This window comes from Spinacia oleracea, unplaced genomic scaffold, assembly GCF_020520425.1.
Source record: "Spinacia oleracea cultivar Varoflay unplaced genomic scaffold, BTI_SOV_V1 SOVchr0_084, whole genome shotgun sequence".
Taxonomy (NCBI): Eukaryota; Viridiplantae; Streptophyta; class Magnoliopsida; order Caryophyllales; family Amaranthaceae; genus Spinacia; species Spinacia oleracea.
The window spans coordinates 1-8,006 of NW_026614412.1; positions in this window are offsets into that span (position 1 = coordinate 1).

Sequence of the window (8,006 nt, forward strand, 5' to 3'; positions counted from 1 at the left end):
TAAGTTGAGCAGACACAGAAGTTAAGCAGCAGATTTTAGACACACATCTTGGACACCTAAAACCATGAGTCAAACAAATCAACCAGGCAATTTTATTTACACACATCTCATGTTTGTGATCTATTACACACATCAGAATATCAGATCTATTTCCCCAAAACAGCACAAGAAATAAGGTTCAAGAACATACAAAAAAGCATGAAATTAAACTTAAATTGAAGAATTGATCATGCAGATTACTTCAGACTTCAAATACAGATACCACAATACTAAAAATCGATCACTGAACTCTGATCATTCAGTCCAGATTGTAATCTTTGAGCAAACCAGAAAATTTTAGGTGTTGATAATAGAGTTCAGAATAAATAAAGAAGAAGCAGCAGGTGGTTTAACACCTATTGAGAAGAACAGATGAGATGAAGTAAAATAAAGAAACTTACTTGAGCCCAACCAAAAAGATCTCCTTCTCACCAGTAACCATCTTTAACTCGTCGTCCCAACCAAAACACACTGATTTTGAATTTCAAGAATGTAGCCTAGTTGCCTCTTCAAAATTTTGATCTTAGACTCATATGTGGCTTCCCTTTTAAACCACAGTAAGGAAATCTTTCATGCATCTTCTTCTCGATGTGAGATTGATAACCCGTCTTGTATCCCGTGTCACACTTCCAGTTAGAATGTTGCATTTCCAGAAGAATATCTACCAAAGCATTCTCTTTTGTGAAGTCCACATTCTCTTATTTCTCCCTCTACCTCGTGCATCATCACCCATTTTCCACAATAGATAGCAAAGAAAAACTCAATAGAAAATAACTTATAAAAGCAGGCAGTAGGCAATAGGAAGTATGAAGTAAGTTTTATAAAGTAAACTTGTTTAAAGAACCAACAATTGAGAACTACATCAATGCAAGAAAGCATAAAGGGAAGTAGAAGTATAAAATACAAAGCAAGCATACATCATTGTTGATTTCTCCTAGCCAACCATGAATTATACATGTTTTGAGCTAAACCATTTCTGAAAATAGACCATGCATTAGTAGCATCTAAGTTTGAATAAACTCTCCAGCATTTTCATCCTCATCATTCCCTTCATCTTCTCTAATGCCATCTAACTCTGCTTCGATGGGATCAATGCTCATTTTTTGGCGAATATGATTGTGAATATAAACACAAGCCAATATAATATCTATTTGGGTGTTAAGAGGGTACTTGGTGCCTTTAGAGAGAGCAGCCCGTCTTATTTTCAATAACGCAAAAGCACGTTCAATCACATTCCTAACCGAAGCATGCCTCATATTGAATATCTCTTCTCGTGTATTTGGTTGTTCATTCCCATTTATCCATTCATGATAAGGTGTGTTTCTATATGGACAAGAAATCCTTCACAATGCTTATATCCTGCATCTTCTAGATAATAATTACCTATGCCATGAAACGAGAAAATAAAAATAAAAACCTATGCAAAATAATCCGCTTCGTCATAAGCTTCATATAGTAATAACTAAAATCTTACCCTTTGGCAATTTTAATCCATTTTCCCTATCTAAAGCATTTCTAATCACTCTTGCATCCGCCGCCGAACCCTCCCAACCAGCCAATACATAGATAAATTGCATATCCGGTGCACAAGCCCCTAAAACATTGGTGGAAATGGTATTTTCCTTGATCTATGCCTTGACTTGTCAACCACCGACACATTCACATTAATTAAAGTCCCGTCTAATGCACTTATGCAATTCTATAAAAAAAATAATTATTAAGAAAATTTTTAAAAGAAAACCCTCTAAAAGACAAAAAAGAAATGAAATATTTACCGTGAACCACTTCCACCTATCATCATCACAATCTTCTGGAATTGGAACAGGCTTCTTAAGAAAAATACTCGAAAGTTTAAGAACGTCTCTCAAAACATCATGGAAATGCCTACTAATAGTTTCTCCCGACCGATGAAAATCATACTTTATCTCCCTATTTTTCTCTTCAAATGCAAGGATATGTAAGAACATGGCAAGCATTTCCTCCACTACCATATTCTTAGTATCACTTAACCCCCCGATTTCACGAATCATTGAAGCAAGGACATTAAACGTGCGATTGTCCATCCTTAGTTGTTCAATGCAAGCAATATCACTTCTAACAATCATACCATCCAGATGTTCAAGTCTATAAATGGGATTATGGGCACTTGGTTCCCGTAACAACCTTCGCCTTACCCTTTTCCTTATAATCATAATCATAATAATTAACATCATAACAATGACTCTACTTACCCTACGCCTCTTCATATTAAACCACAAAAATAGAAATTCCCTAGGAGATCGTTGAAGGCGTGCCATGACTGAGAAAAAATAAATAAATAAGCAAATATAGTGGACAATCAAGTACATTTCTATTACTTCATGTAATTTACCAGCAAACCAATGAATACATTATTTCAATGAAGGTGCAACTACCACCAGTCAATGACTCCATAACACATTGCAGGAAAAACCTAAAGCAAACAAAGTATACCATATCTAAATTAAGTGTTTATGGTGAATACTACAAGAAATCAGACATTTTTCAGGGGAACAAATGTACAGTGCTCCAGTAGTGAATGATGAAATATACCCATTAGTCATTAAACAGAAAATGTGCAGGGTCTCTGCATAATAAATTAAGAATTAACTCATACAGTAACAATGTAACATGATAAATTCAGATTTCAAGAGTCATGTTTGCGACAGTAATAAAAACACACAGTAACATTGATCCAGTTATGTCCTTAGATTACATTACAAAAGGAGCAAAGCAAGTTATAATGTTACAACAAATCCTTCTTCCCTGACCTACGAATCTTCTAATATTTGGGTTTAACATTAGTCACATAAAAGAAATCAGCTGCACCTATAATACATTGTATGCACTTAACATTGAATTTCTAACACCCAGATAACAATTCTAAATTATAAGTTACAACTCATATCCAATCCTCATTTTCATATTGGGATCAATTATTTTTCTAAATTAACAACCAAATCAGGTGTCAAAAAAATCAGAAAGAATCAATACGCATCCAACAAATCAATACGAACAACAAAATTGTCCAAAAAATAACAAATTGAGAAAATCCAACAAATCGCTAAAAAATACTCTCAGATTTAAATGCAACTAGAATACACTTGAATTAATATCATAATTAAATCAGTACCTCGACTGCAAGCGTATGAATCGCCCCAACCGCAAGCTTATGAATCGCCCAACCGCAAGCGTACGAATCGCTAAAAATATAGGAAAATCAAATCCAAAAATTAAAAGAGAAAAACAAAATTGATAATTCAAGGGTAACATTTTGGAGTAATTGAAAGAAATTTCTCACCAATAAGCGCCGTTAGAGAGAGAAAATTAGGGTTTTTGCCTTTTTTCTTTGGTTTAGGAGAGAGAAAATGAGTTAAAAGGGAGGAGATAGAAGTGTAATGGGCCAAAATGTTATAAACGACAAATATTCTCCGTCCATTTAATGAAGCCCCGCGTTTTTTCAAGGAATGGAGCATTACCATTCCTTTCTAGTACCAGGGTTTTTGATGGTAATGAAATTGATGAATTTTGGATTTTTATTACCAGATTTCATTACCTTGCATTACCATTGAAGTTTACCAAACAACTAAAATGTGGTAATGAAATTTTCATTACTATTCCCACCCCATTATTACCTCCTACCAAACGGGTCGTGAGGACTTTGTGAAGTGTATTGAATGTGAATCATGTGAACTTATATGTTGGGAATTCATGTTTGATGTGTAGACAAGCATGTGATTATTGTTGTTGAATCTATGTGAACGAGCATGTTATGAATTGAATTATGCTCTATAGATTATGTTGAACTATCATGTTATGGACTTTTATTATCGTTGAACTATGTCAAGCATTTTGTTCAAGTTGGTTTGCATGTATGAGTATTGCGAATGCAAGTTATTATTATTATTATGCTATAGTACGGGATGCCTAGTATATGTTGAGCCTATTGAATATTGCCGGAGCGCTTTGTTTATTCTACCATAGGGGTAGAATATGTTTAGAGAGTCTATGTGCATTGAACTAAGGACAATTTGTGCTAAGGGCACACCCCGCTTGTTAATAGGCAATGTCGGGTTATCTCAAACAGTGTTTTTGAGAAGGAACAATGGGAGTAATTTCACTTGAGTCTATGTTTTATCACAAGTCCTAAAGGATTAAAATGAAGTTTCATTGTTGAGTTGTTTAATTGTTTAATTATTTGCATGTTATGTCTTGTGTAGAGTCTTGAGTCGCCTTGAACATAACATACTAATTAACGTAAAGTGTAACCCGAATGAGCTTCAAAACTCTCGGAAAGTATATACCTTGAGTATGAACAATGGGGGGAGTCTGGTCGGAGAACTTGTACTCCTTGAATGATACAAGACGTTGTTTCATTCTTTCATTTTAGGCCGTTGTGCATTGGAATTCCGTCGGTATGGTCCGACTGTCGGTAGGAGTCCGACTTGTTATTATTTGGTGTATGGTGGGCTCCCATCGCCCTTCTATTTCCTTTTGAGGATACTTTATTTTACCCGTTCGAAGCTACTTTCTTTATTAAACTATGAGTCAAGAGTCGTGTCAAGTGTCGAGTCTTGTCTCCATGTTTACTTGTTTATTAACTGGCTTATGCATGTGGATTATTAATTCGTTGAGTGAAGCATGTTAGGATACAATGTTATTCTAGCTTATTCGTACTCAGCTTTTGCTGACTTCGTGCTTCATGTCTTTTGGTCATGGCCTTCGCCTTAATGACCTTATGATGATCCATCATTGCATTTGCATTGTTGGTGAGTAGATTTTAATAAAGAAGGTTTGTAGAGATAACTTGCGGGAGAAGTTATCATGGGAACTGTGTTGAGAGACTGTTTAATCTTCTGTATTTTATAAACTCTATTTATAGTCATGACTACTACTTATAGTTAATGGATTTTGACATATTTATTACTTTGGTTTGCGCCTTGATGCTTCCAGTTTGTTTTAATGACCATTAACTATTTAATATGTTTTGAAAGTTAGTTATTTCCGATGCGTTATTCTGGTAAATAGCCTTAGCTGTTATCACGGTGGCGGTAATATCTTGGTAATTCCTTTGTTTTAAGTTGGAATTTTTTTTATAAAAAGCAAGGAATTATTAGGGTGTTACAGACAAAGCCAAGCACAGCACAGGATAAGTTCACTCAAGCACTCAAGCATTTAAGAATTCTAACATTCTTATACATTCTAGAAATTGTTAAGCGATTACTGTATTTAATTTGTCGTAAGTAATATTTCTTTACTTAGATTATTCTTAAGTATTATAATGGATTGGTAGTCTCATTGCTACCCGCGGTTTTTCTCCTTAAGTGCCGAGTGGGCTCTTGTTGTTGTTGGGTTTGCCAACGTTAGGGAGAGGTATCACTTCATCCTCTATCATGTCCTGGATGGTATTCTTTAGGTTCCAGCAGTTTTCAGTGTCATGCCCGTTTCCTTGATGGAATTTGCAGTAAGTACCTTCGACCCAATATTTGCTTTTGACATGAGGGTCACGGGTGGGGCCTATAGGTCTCAACTTTTCTTGATTGGTTAATCTTTCAAAGGCTTGTACCAAAGTCGACCCGAGTGGGGCAAACTTTCGGTCTCGGACCCATCTTCCAGGGCTTCTTCGGGCGGGAGTCTCTTCTACAGCATGGACTTCTTGGGCTTGGGATGTGTTACCCCGATTATAGGTGTTGTTTTTATATGTGGGTTTGCTTTGTATGGTTTTGGCGAGGTCGTCCTCGATCTTTATTCCCACATCATAAACTCTTTTGAAAGTGTCAAGTCCCAGGTACCTAAGGTGTTGTCTGTAAGCCGGGTCCCGGTTGTCAATGAATTTTTGGACCAATTCTGTTTCGGGAGGCCTATTGATTAGCTGGGCCGCCTGGTCCCTCCATCTAGCAAAGTAGGTTGTGAAACCCTCATTTTCTTTTGGAAGAGAACTTCCAGCTCGCGCATGGTGACTTGGAAATCCATGTTCGACGAGTATTGCTTGATGAAGACATTGACAAAGTCTTCCCAAGTGGGGAAGAGCTTAGGGTTCTGGTGATAGTACCATTTAAGCGGCACAGGTTCCAAGGACAGAGGAAAGGCAGGTAAATACATGGACTTGTCCACGCCTTTCAAGTTCATGGCATTCAAAAAGCTCAGTAGATGATCACGGGGATTGTCCGTGGCCTTGAACTTTGGTAAGTCAGATGAACTGAACTTTTCTGGTAGTTTTCCAGGAAAAGGTTCAGGATCGAGGAAGAAGTATTTGCTCCCCATGGTTTATTGTAGGACCATTTTTTCAATCCTCTTCTCGTTATCGAGGTCATTTTTGGCTTGTGCAGCCGCTAAAGCTTCATTTTCCATTTTCAATTGGCCCATAAGTTGGGTCATTTGGACCATCTGGTCTCGCAAATCTTCGATGGACATGTTTGAAGGTGCGAATCGAGGTTAGGGAAGCGGAGATCCTTGGAATGAGGGATGACGGACGGAGCTTGGAGTCACTAAACCTGATGTTGGCGATGTATCTTCGAGACGCACTAACCGTTGATTCCCTGATCGGCACCAAGTGGCAGGACCAGTCCTAGGCATAAGATAAGCTAAAGTTTAGGTTCCCAAAGTTTCAAGCATTACTTAGTCTAGACTTCGACTCTCTCTATTGGTTTTTTTTTGCTCTTTCTTTTATTGGTACACTATTTGGTTTTTTTTTTTCATTCTTTGAATTTTCGAAACACTTGCCCGTGTGACATTCATAGTTATTAACGTGTTCGGTTTTGGTGTCGAACATTGTCGTCGTAGGAGGCCTATCAACGACACAAAGAGTTATTTATTATTTGTTTTTTTTTGAGTCGCCTCTAGAATCGAGTGCTTTTTCTTACGCCTTCGTAGCAATTCTTTTTTTACGAACGTTTTTGGTGCTACGTGTTTTTTTCTTTTGCGCGGGCACCGAGGCCGCTGCGCCTGACCAGAAGGCCAAGCAGCAACTTCAGCGCCCAGCGTCGGGCGTGAGAAATTCTGGCGCCCAGCCAGGGGCGTTGAAAATGCGTCCATGGCTGATTCTCGTTTTCTGTTTGCGTCTACTTTTGTTTATGCGACTTCGATTTGCGTGCTTGCCTAATGACGTCCTTTACGCGTTGTGCAGCGTTTGTGGGATTCGTTTCAGGCCATCCTGAGCGTCGCTTATTTTTGTGGCGATCATTCGGGTTTGCGGAACACGTATTTCGGTATAACTCTTTGGCAAATTAGTCTATGAATGATTGGGCAATTTTTAAGGTCGTTGGTTTTCTAGGATAGTTTTTCACACACAATCACATATTTCGCTACACATAACTAACATTACATCATGAGGCAATAGTAACACGTTATGTAGTTTATGATAGGCTTCTATGGGTAGTTATTTGCGCCTGGCTTGGTACCGCTTCTATCGTAGATCCAACACATGCCCCGGTCGAGGTAGTGTCTTCAACAGACGAATTTCGCTCAAGAGGCCAACCCGCAAGTGCAAGCCAAGGGGGCATGCAGGCGAGAGGGACCTAATGAGCGAGCGATTGGGTTCGAGATAGGTGTACTACCTGCACAAGTACCGAGTGGGCAACATGCGCGGCGTGTGCACCCCCCTATTGGCGAAAAAAGGTATCCTTAGTCCCAACTCCCGAGGGAGCCGAGATTCGTTATGCGGTTCTGCCCGTTCACATTAATATGCTGATTCTCAGGTCGTCCCAACTTGATTGGGAAATAAACGCGGGGTAGGATCGTTTCACCCTTCGGCTATTTTGATTACCTACAAGCACGAGTATTTCCTTCACTATCCCCAGTGGAGTCGCCACTGTGAGGGGGTCGAAAAAGCACGAGGCTAATGCGTGACCTCGTCCCTCGTGGGTGTGACGATTCTTTTTATTCAATCAAGTGTAATTGGATTTCCTGTGAGTTTACACCCAATTGACTAGTAATATAGGAGTCGCCAT